The sequence below is a fragment of the Myotis lucifugus genome, unplaced genomic scaffold (assembly GCF_000147115.1).
Source record: "Myotis lucifugus unplaced genomic scaffold, Myoluc2.0 scaffold_36, whole genome shotgun sequence".
Taxonomy (NCBI): Eukaryota; Metazoa; Chordata; class Mammalia; order Chiroptera; family Vespertilionidae; genus Myotis; species Myotis lucifugus.
In genome coordinates this window covers 1,557,560-1,575,069 of record NW_005871084.1, presented here as the reverse complement: position 1 = coordinate 1,575,069, position 17,510 = coordinate 1,557,560, and the positions used below count along the sequence as shown (strand labels likewise).

General features: G+C 42.4%; 1 protein-coding gene across 7 annotated transcripts in view; it reads right to left on the bottom strand.

The window, feature by feature from the left end:
• WDR7 (WD repeat domain 7) overlaps nt 1-17,440 on the bottom strand; it is a 285,950-nt gene extending 268,510 nt beyond the window's left edge. For 5 of the 7 annotated variants that reach the window (XM_014454396.2, XM_023752616.1, XM_023752618.1 and 2 more), the window contains exon 1: nt 6,071-6,284. The gene's annotated coding sequence lies outside the window, so the exon portion shown is untranslated. Of the gene's footprint in view, nt 1-1,792; nt 2,056-6,070; nt 6,285-17,376 lie in introns of those variants that run through there. The other 2 variants (XM_023752617.1, XM_023752615.1) reach the window with 2 other exon arrangements.
• Between the last annotated feature and the right edge of the window lie 70 nt (nt 17,441-17,510).

The following is a 17,510-nucleotide window of genomic DNA, read 5'->3' as shown; positions in this document are numbered from 1 at the left end:
AGCAGAGACTACACACTACACAGCTAAATATACTTGCCGTAGCTGCAATGAAAGAAGAAAAAACTATTTTAAACATTTATTCAAACTCTCAGAGAACATTCCAACATCATTTGTCAAAAGAGTGTGTTCAAGCCCTAGCTGGTTTGGCTCAGTGGAGAGAGCATGGGCCTGCGAACGGAAGGGTCCCGGGTTCGATTCCAGTCAAGGGCACATGCCCATGTTTCGGGCTCCAACCCCAGTAGGGGTGTGCAGGAGGCAGCTGATCAATGATTCTCTCTCATCACTGATGTTTCTCTCTCTCGCTCTCCCTCTCCCTTCTTCTCTGCCTTCTTCTCTGAAATCAATAAAAATGCACTTATATAAAAAAAAAAAAGAGTGTTCAAGTCAAATTCACAGTATGATGTGATGAAGGAAATGATCATTAATACTACAAATTTTCTTTAAGCTTGTGCTTTCTTAAAAAACATATTTTTATGGAAGGGAGAGAGAGAAAAGCATCAATGATGAGAGATAACCATCAATCAGTTGCGTACTGCACGCCCCCTACTGGGGATGGAGCCCACAACCCAGGCATGTGCCCTGACTGGGAATTGGACCTGCAACGTCCTGGTTCATAGGTCAACGCTCAACCACTGAGCCACGCCAGCAGGGCTAGCTGGTGCTCTTGCTACCATTTTATTGAAGACTTGGAGAAAATGGAATCAGATCATGAAAACTGTTTATTAGAATGCAATGACACAACTAGGTCATAAAATGTCCTAAAGAAATTACTGAGGTGCTTCCTAAAAACAAGGGTTTCTGGAATTAAAGAGTTGTGAGGGACACAATCTTCTGAACATGAAACTTGTCACTAAATTGACAAGATTATACTTTCTTATTTAGGTGGCAAGAAATCTACTCCCAATGAACTTGACATTTTAGGACTGATTTTGTAAAAGGAAATTCCAGTATTGTTTCTAAAGGACATGTGGAATGAGCAGATGGCAACAGAAGACTACGCTTATTTCTTATTGCTAAGCCAGCCCTGAGCACATGGAAGTCAGGTTTTGAAGTTCTGTAGAGCTATCTGGTCAAAAATAAATCAGAGATTTTTAAAAGATTCATAGATTTTGAGGCAAAATAAATCATGTTTAACACTTGGAGTGCCATTAGGATGTCTGAACTCTTCTTATCACCAACCTGCCTCAACTTCAAGAATCACCCTTTAACCTTGTACTGATATGTATGCATATATGCATGGCCTAAGGGCACTGACAATGGGGCGGTGAGGGCCTGGGGCAGAGGGCGTGGGGGGGGGGGCTGGAAGGGGTCAAGGGGGGGTGGAAAGGAGACATATGTAAAAATAAATAAATAAATAAATAAATAATAAGAATTACTAAGCTAAAAGCAAACTATGCCCACTAAGCCCCTACATTTCAGGGAGAGCAGCTTCAACTTTATGCCCCCACCCACCGCTATCCTCACTGCACCTCCATCATTCCTACTTCCTCCCTTCACAAGGCCATCAAAATTCTAAAGTGAGCACTGAAGTTTCTCGTTGTTCACAAATTACACTGCCCAGAAGCAGAGACAATAATGCTTTCCCATGACTAGCTGTAAACCTTGAGGAAATGCGTAACCTCTTTCCAAGTCAGAGTATCTTCATTTGCAGCATTCCCCTCCTCCTCAAAAATAACCTAAAGGAAAATGTTCTGCCCATTAGAAGCTGCTGTTGACAAGGTCACCAATACCGTCCCCACGTCCCACGAGTAAGGCCAATGTCAAATCCTAATCCACGTCTTTCTAGACCTACCAGCAGCATTTGGCATAGTTCATACGTCATCTTTCTCAAAACACTTCCCCACTTGGCCTCCATGTCTTCACACTTTCCTGCCATCTCTCTGGCTTTAGTCTCGTCTCCACTTTTCTGTGTTGGTTGTTGGTTCTTTTTGTTGTTGTTTTGTTTTTTTATCTTTAAATGTTGAACTTCTCTTCTCTGGCAACCATCCTCCCTCCCTCTCTCCCTTAATGACCTCACCAAGTCTCAGATGTCACCTACAGATGTCAACATGTACTGCGTGGCTCAGTGGTTGAACATCAACTTATAAACCAGGAGGTCACAGTTCAATTCCCGGTCAGCGCACATGCCCAGGTTGTGGGCTCTATCTCCAGTGTGGGGTGTGCAGGAAGCAGCCGATCAATTATTCTCTCTCATCACTGAAGTTCCTAGCTCTCTCTCCCTCTCCCTTCCTCTCTGAAATCAACAAAAATATATTTTTAAAAAACAGGTATCTGCTTATTGATGATAGGATTTCATTAAGTCACACATAAACCTTCAGTGAGTTCTGCTGATGATCAATAGCATGCATACACAGGGTGGGCAAAGTAGGTTTACAGTTGTGAATATGTGAAACAGTTTACTCTTGTATTATTATTTATTAATTATTGTATTATTTGTATTGCAACTGTAAATCTACTTTTGCCCACCCCTGTATGTAAGATTACTAACTCTTTATAAAGTGCAACAATCAGATGCACAAAACGGGAACTGAACTTACAAACCTCACTGACCCCATACTCTAATCATCAAGTTCATCTGTCCCAACAAATAAAGCAAGTGCCACAGAGAAATATAACAGATAAACCCAGGAATAAAGTCACTACCTAGTTCCAGGCCTAACTCTACAAGCACTAAAATGATTTCAAGACTTCTACTACCAATTTTGATCTTTGCATGAGGACAGACCATCAGGGACCAGGGGCGGGACTTATCTCTGTAAGTCAGCTCCCCTCTGGTTTGGGGAGCGCACTTTTCCTTTCCTCCAGAGCAGTGGTTCTCAACCTTCCTAATGCCGCGACCCTTAATACAGTTCCTCTTGTTGTGGTGACCCTCAATTTCATTGTTACAAATTGAACATAATTAAAGCATAGTGATTAATCACAAAAACAATATGTAATTATATATGTGTTTTCCGATGGTCTTAGGCAACCCCTGTGAAAGGATCTTTCGACCCCCAACGGGGTCGCGACCCACAGGTTGAGAACCACTGCTCCAAAGGCTAAAGGCTGTGTTTCCCAGCTGGAGCTGAGATACCAAAAAAGTCTTCCGGAAGAGCTGCCTTGCCCTGGGGCTGCCTCACAGCCCTGAGGCTTCTCCACAGCTGTGCTGTATCAAACCTGAGCTGTTCGCACTGAATAAAGTTTCCTTCTTCACCACTCCCCACATTGGAGATTCCCCTTGGCACCAATGACCATGGATTGACAGTCCTTAGGCGATTTCATCACTGTGTGAACATCAGAGAGTGCACTTACACAGGCATAGATAGATGGTATGGCCTACTACACACCGAGGCTACATTGTACAGTTTATTGTTCTGCAGGGGAGGAAAAATAATTTCCCTCTATCCTTCAGAGCGCTTGGCTGAGACATCCCTGTACTAAAAGACAGATTAGCAGGAGAAAAAGAAACACAAGTTTGGTAATAAATATACCTCCTGTATACATGAAAGAGACTCATGAACTGTAACTCCCCAAAACCTTCAGCAGAAAAGACAGTGAGGGTAGGGAGCCAGTTATGAGAAGTTACAAGGAAATGACAGTAAACAAGGTTAAGGCTGTTGTCCAGGTTTAACAACACTGTCTTCTGCATCGATAAGAGTTTCTATAGGAAAGGTCATGCCTAGCTTGCAGCAAGGGAGAACCCTTACAGATGTAATTGTCTCAGAAAAACTTTCTACCTGGGTGTTCAAAACTTTCTCCCCGATCTGGTGGTTCATAAACTCAAGGCGGGTCATGTCGAAAATTCTTATGTGAGAGAGAGAAATTTGGAGGTGAGAAATTCTGTTCCCTTACAGCTCTACAAACCTACACAACATGTCACTGTACTGAATACTGAAAGTAACTATGACACCATGGGAAGTATTTATGTGATGCCTTGCCCTATGACATTGTGATACATATGACATCATTAGGCAACAGGAATTTTTCCCTTGCATTGTAATCTTATAGGACTATCATTATATGCATGGTCCGTTAACTGAAACATTGTTTCACAATGCATGACTATAAAGATATAGACTCTAGATGTTTTGAAGACCTGGAAGTTTAAAAGAAAACTATGAAGTTAATACATAAAATAGAAGAGTAATTTTCTGACTTCTTTTTTTGTTGTTTTTCTTAATCCTCACCCAAGGATATTTTTCCATTAACTTTTAGAGAGTGGAAGGGAGGGGGAGAGACAGAAAGAGAAACATTGATGTGAGAGAGACACATTGATTAAGGATCCAGCCTGCAACCAAAGTACATTCCCTTGACCAAGATTTTTCAGTCTGCAGGCCAGGGCTGATAACAATCCCCCCAAAACAAAAAACATACGTTAATTTTCTTTAATCATAATTAAAGATTTCTGTTCAATAAAGGGCATCATAAAAAAGTTATAGACAAACGACAGAATAGGAAAAGATGTACTTGTAATATTTAAAGGACCAGTATCTAGGAAATACAAGGAATTTCAGATCAACAAGAGCTGAAACCTCAAATTAAAAAGGGGAAAGGAATGGACAGGCAATTTTATACAAGGGAAAACCCAAAAAGATAAAATGCACATGAAGAAATGTTCAATCTCATTAGGCATAGTGAAATGTAATTTTAAATGAGTTTTTACTTTGTTATCTATTAGTCTGATGGGGCTATAAAGCGATAGAAGCTCTTGAACTGCCTGCAGGAGTGCAGACCATTGCAGCTTGTTGGAGCACAGTCTGGAATCTTTCCGTAAAATATGTACATAAATGTCCCAGGATCCAGAAATCACATTCCTGGATATAAATCTCAAAGAAAGCATCATAGAGGTCTAAAGGTATATTTATCATTGTATTGTCTATAGTGGTAGGAAAATGAAGGTAATGTGGGTATCCACAAATGGAGAGTAGACATAAAACGTTGTGAAGTAAGAAAATGTTTGTCTATGTAACAAAATTACAAAAACTCAGTCAATTTCTCATACAGCTAGTGATTCTTGCCACCTTGTCCATGAAATCCTAAGCAATTAACATCAGAAAGAGTCATAGCTTATCTTTCCTGATTCCTGGCAAATGTTACTGTGAATGCAGGCTGTAGCTCACATTAAATCCTAAAATCAACAGCATCACCATTACCAACGCAGCCTGCGGTGGAACTGTAACTCCTACCATTGTTGCAAATTATAAGTAACCAGCAAATTCTGCCCAGCGTTTGAGAAACTGACATAGCAAGTGAATCAAAACTTAAAACGCAATATTTGAATCAAAGACAGGGTTGTGCTGACTCCAAACACATCGCTTCAGAACGCTGCGTCCCACTGGTGAGAGGGAGTAGCAGGTACCCTCTTAGACCAAGTCCTAGCAGTGGTTCTCAACCTGTGGGTCGCGACCCCTTTGGCGGTCGAACGACCCTTTCACAGGGGTTGCCTAAGACCATCCTGCATATCAGATATTTACATTACGATTCATAACAGTAGCAACATTACAGTTATGAAGTGGCAACGAAAATAATTTTATGGTTGGGGGTCACCACAACATGAGGAACTGTATTTAAAGGGCCAGAAGGTTGAGAACCACTGAAAGGGTTGAGAGCGGACAGGTGGCCTCTCACAGATGAGACTCAACAGACGTCTAGATACCTTAAGCAAGGGCAAACTAAGGAGGAGTACCAACGGGTAAGGAGAGCATGGCACCCCCAAAACAAACACGTTACCGGAAAACACTGTCAATAGCCACCCACCCATCATCACGAAGCACCTCGCCCCGTTTAGATTGCCACTGAGAACAGAGCGGTCCCATCGCAAGACCAAAGCCAGTGTCACCAGAAGCAAATGTCACTTACCAGGCCAGGGAGCCCCCAAAACACCACCCACCCTCCCCTAGCTAGCCCCACGACCCGGCGAAGGCGCACCGTTGTGGGCCTGCACCTCGGGCGCAGCACAGCACAGAGCTCCCAGCAGCGGAGCTGACAGCTGGCGCCGCCACCCCCGACCCCGGGAGCCCACGATCTGCACGTTTGGGTGCAGCCCGCCGTGGAGATCCCCCATGGGGAGGCTCGAAAGCCGGCTCCCTACCTGTCACAGCCTCATCTCACGCCCTGATGTTGTCTGTCTGACCACCCCCAGACGCCTGGGCGAAGGAGCGCCAGGCCAGGGCGTCTCTAAGAAGCCTGTGGGTGGGGAAAGTTAAGGGACGGCAACCCCCAGCCCAGCCGCCGCCTCCCCGCCGGGGCTGCAGGGTGTCGCTACCGCCGCCGCCGCTGCGGTGAATCAGCTGACACCGGCCTCCACTGCTGTGACTTTTGCTGCAACTGTCGCAAAAGAAGACGAGGGGGAGGGAAATGCACACAGTCTGCAAACACGCCAGGAGGCGGAACGGAGGGGAAGGGGTGAGTGTGGGCAAGGAGTGCACGGCTGCCATTTTTGTTATGGGAAGTCTGGTCTAGGCTCCCTTCTCGCCTCCAATGCCCAAGGTGGAGGGAAGCGTGAAATGCCAAGTGTCGGTGTTTGCTCCTCGTGATCAGGATGTTGCAAGTTTATTCTTCTGCCCCCGCGCCTCGGCCCAAGAGCCTGGCAAGTGTTAGCTCCGGCACTTGGTTACTGTTTTCCTCTTACCCCCGAATTCAGCGGTCGCTCACACAGAGGGACAGGGGAAGAGCCCAGCTACTTGACTAGAGGAAGTCTGACCTTGCGCCACATTCCCGCAGAGGAGAGAGAAGGGATGCACACGCGGCTTCTCTTCATCCCCCCCATATGTCCCCATATACAAAATAGGCATCATAACCTCATGGGTGTCTGGAGATTAAACAAATGTTAATTACTGATTGTGTTGTCTACCTTCCTCCCAAATATTTGTTGAATGAATGGTTGATAGTCTTTTTAAAAAAATAATCTTTTTATTGATTTCAGAAAAAAAAGGGAGAAGGAAAGAGAAACATCAATGATGAGAGAGAATCATTGATTGGCTGCCTCCCGCATGCCCCCCCACTGGGGATCGAGCCCACAATCGGGGTATGTGCCCTGACAGGGAATCAAACAGTGACCTACTGGTCTGGAGGTCAATGCTCAACCACTGAGCCACGCTGGCCAGGCGATACAGTCTATATCAGACTGCCCTGGATAAGGTGAGATTATGAGAGGTCTTGAATGTCCTCGTAAGCTTTTTTTAGACTTTATTCCAAAGGCAATGAAAAGCCATTGAAGACTTCTGACCAATACATAGAGTGGTGCTTTTCCTATCAGTATTGTATTTGTTTATACTGCTGTATAACAAATTACCACAAATTCGGTATCTTAAAGCAGCATGCACTTATTGCCTCACAGTTTCTTGGGGAAAGGAGTTCAGGCACAGCTTAACTGAGTTCTCTGCTCATGATCAATAGGCTACCACTGAGATGTCAGCCAGACTGCATTCTCAGCTGGAGGCTGATGGGGAAGAATCTGATTCCAAACTCACTGAGGTTCATTCATTTCCTGTGGCTGTATGAGGAAGAGCTTGGACCTCAGGTCCCACAGGCTACCCACAGTGCTGTGCGACATGGGCCTTCCCAAAGGCTCTCTCTCAACATGGCAGCTCACTTCTTCAGAGCTAGCAAAGGGAATTTCTCTGCTGAGCACAGGAAAGCAGAAATCACATAGCTATCAATATAAATAATACAAATAGATAGAGATAAAACTATAGATAATAAACTCATCAAGGGAGTGACAGCCCATCAACTTTGCCATATTCTGTTGGTTAAAAGCAAGTCACAGGTTTCACCTGAACTCAAGGAGAGAGTGCCAGTCACAAATATTAATCTGGCAGAAACGCATCATGAAAATTAGGTGGGAAAGACAGAGAGGCAAGGTGATTAAGTTGTCATTGCTGTTGTTTTAGCCAAAAGATGTGTAGTTGTCACCAGAACAGAATCATAAAATGGAACCCATGGGATAAGGGAATTTCAATATGCTACATTTTAATGCTATGGGCATTAAAGAAACTTAAGTATCACTCTGTCTTTAGAATTTAGTAGCAATTACCCTATACAACACACCAATACTTCCTGGACTTCCTAAATTCCAAGTTAGTTCTCTAAAAGGCAAGAATTATTCCTCCATTTTACAAATTTCAAAAAAGGGAGATTATCACGCTGCCCAGTGGTCTACACGGAGATCACATTATCACCATCATTTTGGATTGTTTCATGTGTACAGTTATTTTTTTCCTCATCTGTAAATTTGTTGTTTGGTGCTCCCCCACAGTGCCTAATACTTCGCTAATTCTGTTCTTTCCTTAGTGGACCCATTCCCCTAAAAGTCATGTCATGATTGAGGGTTTCACAATAGCACTGAGAAACTCACACATTATTGCGCTGCAGAATGGCTTAATGATTAAAACTACTTAAGAGCTTCCCTTTGCACTCTTTCACATGACATGAACAACTACTGTTTTGAGACTTCTCTGTTTTTCCTATCTCATGACTTCCACTGAATTAAACCATTTCTTTCTAAGTAACAGAACGTCTTTTTAAAGAAGTATCTCTATTTACTCCATATTCTAGGGAGGAGTGAAGGTGATAAGATTGGGATGCTCAAGCTCCTCATAAGTGAGGGTTTAGGGGCCCCTCACCAAGCGACCAAGATCAGCAGGGGGAAGTTAGGATAGTAAAGAAGGTGACGAGTGTCACTTGTGGCCCTGTCCCCAGGGGCTGTAGTTTGTCCTACTAACCTCCCTCTTCTGTTTCCTATCAGGATGAGAGGATCCCCAAAGCCCTGGAAGAGTTACTCTTTGCACCTGTGTGAAGAAGAGGATCCGCGTGCTATAAATCGTGGACTGTGGAAGACACAAAGGTGCACTACCCAGATTCCCCTTCCAGAAAAAAACACTTCCCAGCTCTATGGAGAGTGGTTTGTGCACTGCTCCTGCTATTAGCTTCTTCAAGGTTGCCTCAGCTGTCCAGCTGGGGTTACCTATTCTTGGCATAACCCCTGGCAAATGCTTGAGTAATACAAAGTTAAGAGCACACTCTTCTTGGAAAGACCCCCAGTCAATGACTATCAAGAAGGCGTACCCTTCTTCTCACTATACCACCTTCTTCTCCCTTTTCCTCCTCTTCTCCATCTTCTCCTTTTCTTTCTCCTCTCCTCCTCCTTCTTCTAACCACTTAAATTTTTTCAAATAAAAAATATTTCAAAAAGAAATAAAGATTAAACAGTGGCTATGAGTACTTTACTTTCCTTTTCATGAAATAGTACTGTACTTTCTTTCAGATGTCCAAAGTGGAACAGCATCATTTATTCAACACCCAGTGCTGGATACTGTACTGAGCTGGGCATGCAGGTAATGCAGAGAGCTGGTTCTGTGGTCACGTTGCTCACAGTCTGGCGAGAAGACAGTTACATCTACCGTGAGCACAGTGTGAGAAGTGATGTGCGGTGGTACTTTCTGCCACTTGCAGTGGATCTGATCCTCCTCCTTTCATTTTATTTTAATATGCTGAGTTTTGGTGGAAAACATTATGTGTTTTTAAACTTTTTTTTTCCCATCACCATTTGGAAAACATTGTTTTTAACATTGTATACGTAGCCACTTCCTTGTAAAGAATTCACTAACATACATTTTCTTTTTCTGAATGTCTTCAGTGCCTGGTCCTCAGATGTATTTAAAGTCTGCAGATATTGGCACTCAAGAATGGATTGACTGCCCTAGCTTGTTAGGCTCAGTGGATAAGAGCGTTGGCCTGTGGACTGAAGGGTCCCAGGTTCAATTCAGGTCAAGGGCACATACCCAGGTTGCAGGCTTGATCTCCCAATAGGGGGCATGCAGGAGGCAGCTGATCAATGATTCTCTCTCATCATTGTTGTTTCTATCTCCCTCTCCTTTCCTCTCTGAAATCAATTTAAAAAATATTTAAAAAAGAATGGATTGACTGATATGTGTATGTGTCTGCTGGAGGACATGCCTGAGAGAGCGAGCTGTGAATATCGTGGAAGCCTCTCTTAAGAGTCTTATCATTTCTTCCCTATCTGTACATTCTAGCCAGACAATGTCTACTACAGTACCACAAGCAAGAGAGAACTCTCTTTACAAGCAACAATATAGTTATGTGTAGTTATGTGTAGTTTTTCCCTTCCAAAGAGTTAATTCCAACTCCCAATAGACTCTTTAAAAAATTAAAATATGGATTTTAATTTCAGAGGCTGAGGTGATGGAAATATTTGTCTAAATATCTAGTTTTCTTAATAGAGACTCTAGGCAGCTTAATGAATTCTGAACCTTAGATATATTATTCCAAAAGAATAAGCTATTTAATATTTCTGGGAAACTCCCAAAACTGACTCTTAGAATTGTCAGCAAGGTTCTTCAGTTTTTTCCAGTAGAAAAAAATATTCAGGACAGTGACAGATCACTATACTACTTTCTAGGAAACCCTCTACTCCAAGATACTGCCTACTGTCCAAAACTAAAGAATATATACTACAGTGGGACAGTGGTCCATCTGGTGACTTTAAATGGCATTATTTAAAGAAGCACTTGATACCTTAGGGAAAATCACACCCCTTTGACTGAAAAGATATTGCGCCATCTAGAGACAATTATGAGAAATGGTATTCAGTTTTCAAATCCAGCAGCATATTGCTAAAAAGGGTTGGGAAATTATGAAGCAGGATTTATTTTCTATTTAATATTTATATTACACATTTTCCCCTCAAAACTTTAAGTGTAAGGCAAAGATTATCATGTGAAATAAACTACCCAGTTGATAAGCAAAGTTAAATTGGTGTAATATAAAATATTCTAAGTTCTCTATTTCTTCAGAAATAAGGTAAAAACACTCTAGTAAGCAGCAGTTATTTGTATGTGTATATACCACACATACACATACACACAAGGGTGCAGCCAAAGGAAACATAACTGTAGGCTGGCTCAGCTCTGGCTGCAGTTTCTAGTCTGCCTTGAGGAAAGAGGATTATAGGTATAGACAAAATACCTATGAACACGCAGTCAGAGGGGTTTCCCTGCACTAAAAATAGATTCCCTTGTAGAGACGTGAAAGGAAAAGAAAGAGCCTTGAGGTCTTGGTTCCTTGAAGTGGAGAGAAGTAGAAACCCAGGAAGAAATGGCAGACTAGTGCATCAAGGCAGATGGTGCATAGGGAACCTTAAACAAAGGGCCCCATTCCCTAAAGTAGTCACATGAGGCAGAGAGGGCTCCACTTGAAGAGGGTGTGTAGACAGAGACACCCAGAGATTTGCACTCCAAAGCCCCAACCCTACCCCAAACCCAGAAATTTGATACAGTTTCTAAGGCAGACACAGAGGAGATAAGGTTAAGATTTTGTTTTAAGTGGATGTAGCAGGAGGGTGGGGATTCAGACTGGAAATGAAATTGTTATACAACACAAAATAGTATTTCTTGTACACCTGATTTTGTGGACTGAGATTCACACCCATTATGCTTCCTTTCCACTCATTTACTCAACCATTACTTATTTTGTACCTACTATGTGCAAATGACAACTGGGAGAATAAACCCATATTTCTAACATATCTACTTGTAAAATCAGCAACGTGAACCCATGGCAGCTATGAGTCATGATAGAAAGCCTTCGTCTAGTTACTGGCTGAACTTGGTAAGAATGGATGAGTTTGAAACAAATTATATTCTTGATGAGTTAAGAGGAAAGTCAGGAGTCATTGCTATGAAGTGGAGACGTTTATCCATTTCCTTTCTATATTTATCTAGGCCTGAATAGTGGAACATGTTCCTTCATAAAGCATTCTTTGCTCATTCCAGCTAGAAAACCTCTCTCCTTTTTCTGAGCCACTGTGGTATGCCATCTATATTCTGCTATGGCACTTACCACATTTTAACTTGTATAGTAAACTTTGTAGAAGTGTCTTATCTCCCTTTTGATAGAGGCGTTTCAAAGCATTATCACAGTACCTTGTACATATTAAGTGCATAGTAAACGTAACATAATAGTAGGCAAGATATCATCAAATGAGGTTTCTCAAAATATGGACCTTTTGCATCAGCTACACTGGGTGCTTGTTAAAATTTCAGATTTCTGGGCCATCCTCCAGCTCACTGAATCGAAAACTCTGGGTGTGAAATTGAGAACCCACATTTTCATGAACTCACTACAGTCCGAGAACTGTGAATTTCAGGGTATGATAGTCAGAGTAAAATGTGGGGTGGAAAATAGGCTCATCTTGAGTGCTGACTGGTAGTGGGTGCTGCTGAATGGAATTCTCAGGCTGAATCTAGATAGACTCTGGGAAACCATGGCCTCTAATAGTGATGCCTGCCATGGCCAAGTGCGGCACAGGGTGGGGAGAGTTCATATACAGCTACTTGGCATTTCCGAATGTTAATCTCGGGGAGGGAGAGAGGGTACCATCCATCTTAAGAACAATCACAAGTTACCCTTGCAGAGGTATTAGGGTCTATACATTTCTCCTAAAATTTTCATGGAAATTCCAGGAAATGAAGTTTTTAGGGTGGCTTGTACAAATTTAGAAGAAAAATAATAACATCTTTTTGGAAAAATTCCATCTACCAAAAGCTTATTTTAATTAACAAAATTAAGCATTAGGTACATGACACAGGGAGACTAATTAACTATGAATATTATTACTTTTAGTTATTACTATTAGAAGGATCTTCTTTGTTGAATTCCTGAGTAGGACTTTATTTTCCAGCTGTGCCTTCTTTCTTTATTATTATTATCGTATATACTATTTATAATTACTGAAGAAATTTAGAAACTATAGATGAGAAAAAAATCACCCAAAAAGCATCACTCTGCAATAAAATCTGCTAAAAGTATCCAGGCACATTTGTAATGTTTGTTTCTATGGAATTTTGAGTGCAGCCTGGACAGAGCTAAAGCAGCTGCATAATTAAGTTACACGCTTCTCTGAGAGGCAGTCTTGTCATCAGTAGAACAGGGACAACTGCCACCTGGCCTGCATCTCTGAATTGTGGGAGAATCTCTCACAAGAGTGACTCATCAAGGCCAGGACGATGTCGGACTCATGTCTAACTGCTGAGGATCTAGCACAGTGCCTGGCACACTAGAGGCCATGGACGATTTGTGGGCTGATTTCAATCTTAATTCACTGAATTGCACTGGCTCTCTGGATGATAACCAATGAACCCCTTACTACATTCAAAGATGTTCCTCAGGTTCCCTCCTTTTGGTCTTTGATCCTGACTTCTGTGATTTTCCTCCTACCTCTCTGCTCTCTTGTAAACCCCCATTTCTCATTTTACTCCCCACTTGTGCTTGTCCTTCGATTTCTGTTCTAACCCCTTCTTTTCTGTGTAATTCCTGATGAACTCATGGAGTTACAGCATAAAACTATGACTTTTATGCTGCCAACTCTCAAAAATTTACCTGCAGCTTGCTTTATTAATCTTCCAGGCTCCAATTTCCCTGGTGTTTAATTGTTTTTGTTTTAATTTTTATATCAGTCGGGGTCACAATAAAAGATGACATATTAGCCCTGACCGGTTTGGCTCAGTGGATAGAGCATCGGCCTAGGGACTAAAGGGTTCCAGGTTCGATTCCGGTCAAGGGCATGTGCCTTGGTTGCGGGCATATCCCCAGTGGGGGGTGTGCAGGAGGCTGCTGATTGATGTTTCTCTCTCATCGATGTTTCTAGCTCTCTATCCCTCTCCCTTCCTCTCTGTAAAAAAATCAATAAAATATATTTAAAAAAAAAAAAAGATGACATATTAGAAGGGGGTAATTGAGGAGAATTTAGGAAGGAAAGTATTAAAGCTAGCCACAGGTTTTGGGAGAATAAAAAACAGGATGGTGTCATTAAGGAGAAACTAAAGACAAAAACATCAAGAATGAGTGGTGAGTAGGAAAGTTTTACTGTAAGGAGGGGTATTGGGTCTCCACACCATTAGGGAGGAGAAATAATTCTTTTCAAACCAGAAGACCTCTATTTGCATTAGGAGAGTGAAATCCCTGAGTGTTGCTCATGCGCTCATAATACCTGAGCTTACTAGCTACGTATGAGCTTGGTTGGTGACTGGAGATGGTTCCTGCCATAAAGCATGGGAAGCCTATCTAAGAATTATGGCTTCCAGGTATCTCTGCTTCCCATGAGAGGTCCTAGATTTGGGATTTCGGTGGCCAGTGTTTTTGCTGATTATGTGACATGTACTACCAACAGCCAGGAGTGATTCCTATTTTCAGGGTTGAAGGGACAAGGGAAAATTGTGGTTCTAGGAATGCAAAAGGATATGAAGAGCCTTTGGTTAAGACACAATTAATCTGTGGAAACACAGCAGATGGGTGCTGACAGAATCAATAACTGGATTTCACTTTCGTTTACCCTTCAATCTCCAAAAAGAAGCTCCAACAAAGCATCCTATTGATGTAGTCTGTATGGGTCAGCTTTATAGAGCTAAGAGCAGGGTAAAGGAAAGTTGAGAGTGGATGTGAAGGAACACAAGGAAAATAAACAACAAAATGCCCCATCAGGTCTAATTTTTACAATGCCTCTATCTTGCCTCTCAGGAATCTATAGATTTCTAAGGTCTTGCTTTCACATATCACCCCTTAATATTTACTATAGCTGTCTTAGTAGAGACTCTGTTTGCTTTAAAAAGATACTTTTATTGATTTCAGAGAGGAAGGGAAAGGGAGAGATAGAAACATCAATGACGAGAGAGAATCATTGATCAGCTGCCTCCTGCACACCCCCCACTGGGGATTAAGCCCGCAACCTGGGTATATGCCCTGATGGGGAATTGAACTGTGACCTCCTGGTTCATAGGTCAACATTCAATTACTGAGCCATGACTGACGGGCTCTGTTTGCTTTTAAGGCAAAACTGGGAGGACCATTGGGAATAATAATAATCCACCTGTTACGTACTGAGCTGTGAGCGTCTGCCTCCCCCCCCCCAAAAAAAACACCTCATGGGTTGAAGCCCTAACTCCCAATGTGACTGTATTTGGAGATGGGGCCTCTTTAAGGAGGTAATTAAGATTAAATGAGGTTGTAGGTTGGGGCCCTAATGTAAGGACGGTGTCCTTACAAGAAGAGGAAGAGACCCAAGAGTATGTGTGCTTTATGTGTGTATGTGCACATGCTTGCACAGAGAAAAGGCCATGTGAGGACACAGCAAGAAGGAGGCTATTTACAAAACAAGGAGAGTGGCCTCAGGAGAAACCAACCATGATAGGTGCCCTGCTCTTGGAATTCTGGTCTCAAGAATTCTGAGAATTAAATTTCTTTTGTGTAAGCCACTCAGGCTTCAGTATTTTATTAGGCAGGCTAGCTAATATGCCATTGCTTCTAAACATCTTTTATTGAGTACCTTATTTTCTCATTCATTTGACATATATCATATACTATTATACTTAATCCTCACAATCCTAGAAAGTAGGTATTATCAAACCAGTTCTCACAGTCAAGAAAGCTGAGGTTCTGAGAGGTTAGTGACTTATTCATGACCACAAAAGAATAAGTAGCAGAGATTTGTTATTGGAACTTTTGTCTATTTGGCTCTAAAGCCATTAAACTGTGCTGGTATCTCGAGAAAAGAATGCAGTTACAATGGCTCTGCTCTGGCTAGGTTCAGTTAGGGATAATTATTTTGTTTCTGAAGCACCCTCAGCCTTCTCTTTTCATATTTCTTGGGCTTCAATTATCACCCAAACTAATGGCTCTCAAATCTGTAAGTGTAACCTACTCCTTTTTCTTTAGTTTCAGACTCATCCTTCCTACCTTCTACTGTATGCCTCACCTGGGTATCCTCAGGCATCTTAACTCAGTAAAAAGCACAGATTTAAATATTTGCATTATTCTAGATTCCTCCCTCTGTCATCTCACTAATTGGGTCCACACTGGTCACCAAACCCGGTGGCTCTTATCTTCTAATTGTTTCTCAAATATATCATTACCTCCACATTTCCACTGCAGCTGCTCTCAACTCAGTTCTTGGGTTACTTTAATAACCTCCTAAACTGGTCTCACTGCCTTCCATCCTCCTCACAACTGCCTCAAGGCTTTATCTAAAGACACTTGTAATCACAAAATTGCCACGAAGTGATTACTTCATTACCTTCATGTAAAGATACGCATTTGTCAACTAGTTATGATCTGACTACTGCCTCCCTCTTCAATTTCATCTCCCCAGCTAAATCCAAAAGCAAATCATTTGACTTGTCCCTTAGCACCCTGGTGTTAGACAGCCTGAACTTGAATGCAAATTTGACTTCTTGCTAGGTGTGTGAACTTGGGAAAATTAGTCTAAAGGTGAATAATAGAACTCACTTCACAGGGTGGTTGTAAGAATTAAATGAGCTAATACACACAATGAGTTTGTATCGTATCTGACACATAACTTATCACATATTAGGTACTATTATTATCATCAGCCCTCTCAACCCATGCATTTGCACTGCTGGTTCCTCTGTCTGGAATACCCCTCACCTCTCACCGTCTGGCTATTCCTTTCTTCTTTATCAAGATTCAGTTCAGATCTCATTTATGGAATATAATGAACAACATAAACTGATGAACAAAAACAGATCCAGAGACAGAGAAGCATCCATCAGACCGTCAAACCTCAGAGGGAAGGTAGGGGAGGGTGGGGGTAAGGAGGAGAGATCAACCAAAGGACTTGTATGCAAGCATATAGGCCTAACCAATGGACACAGACAACAGGGGCGTGAGGGCATGAGTGGGGGATGGGTGGGGGGGCAATGGGGGGATAAGGATACATATGTAATACCTTAATCAATAAAGAAATTTTAAAAAAAAGATTCAGTTCAGCCCTGGCTCATTTCTCAATGGTTAGAGCGTTGGCCCTCAGCTGAAGGGTGGTGTGTTCGATTTCTGGTCAAGGGCATGTACCTATGTCGTAGGCTCCATCCCCAGCCCCGGTTGGGGCGCATGCAGGAGGCAAGCAATAGATGTTTCTCTCTCTCTCTGCCCTCCTCCACGCTCTCTAAAAAAAAAAAAAAAAAAAAAAAAAAAAATCAATGGAAAAAAAATCCTAGAATGAGAATTTAAAAATAAAAATAAAAGACTCAGTTCAGGGGTCACATCTCCTGGGAAATTTTCCCTGCCCCATCCTCCTATTTCATTTGTTTCCCCCGTTTCCTTTGCAAACGTCTTTGTTCCGTAAATACTGTTTGCGTCTATCACTAAAGTGGGAGTCCCTGAAAGACGGACAGTGTTTTCTATTCTTTCTTTTTTTGACACAACTTAAAGACAAATGCATAATTTTTTTCTGGATGATTGCACAGAGAGCGCCCACGTATTATGAGACCCGTAAATAACTGTAGCCTTGAACCCCGGGAAAAGGGGGCTCCTTTTTCACCTTCCCGCCCCAAGAAACTCCAGGAGAAAAGGCGCGGTCTCACTAACCGCGGAGGAACACAGGAGTTCTTGCGTCGTACTCTGCACCTGAGCCTGTGACCGCGGCTCGTCTGCGCCTGCGCAGCTCTGGCCAGTGAAAAGCTCCTCAGTGGAGTGGGGCCACGGAGCGCATATCTGGATTG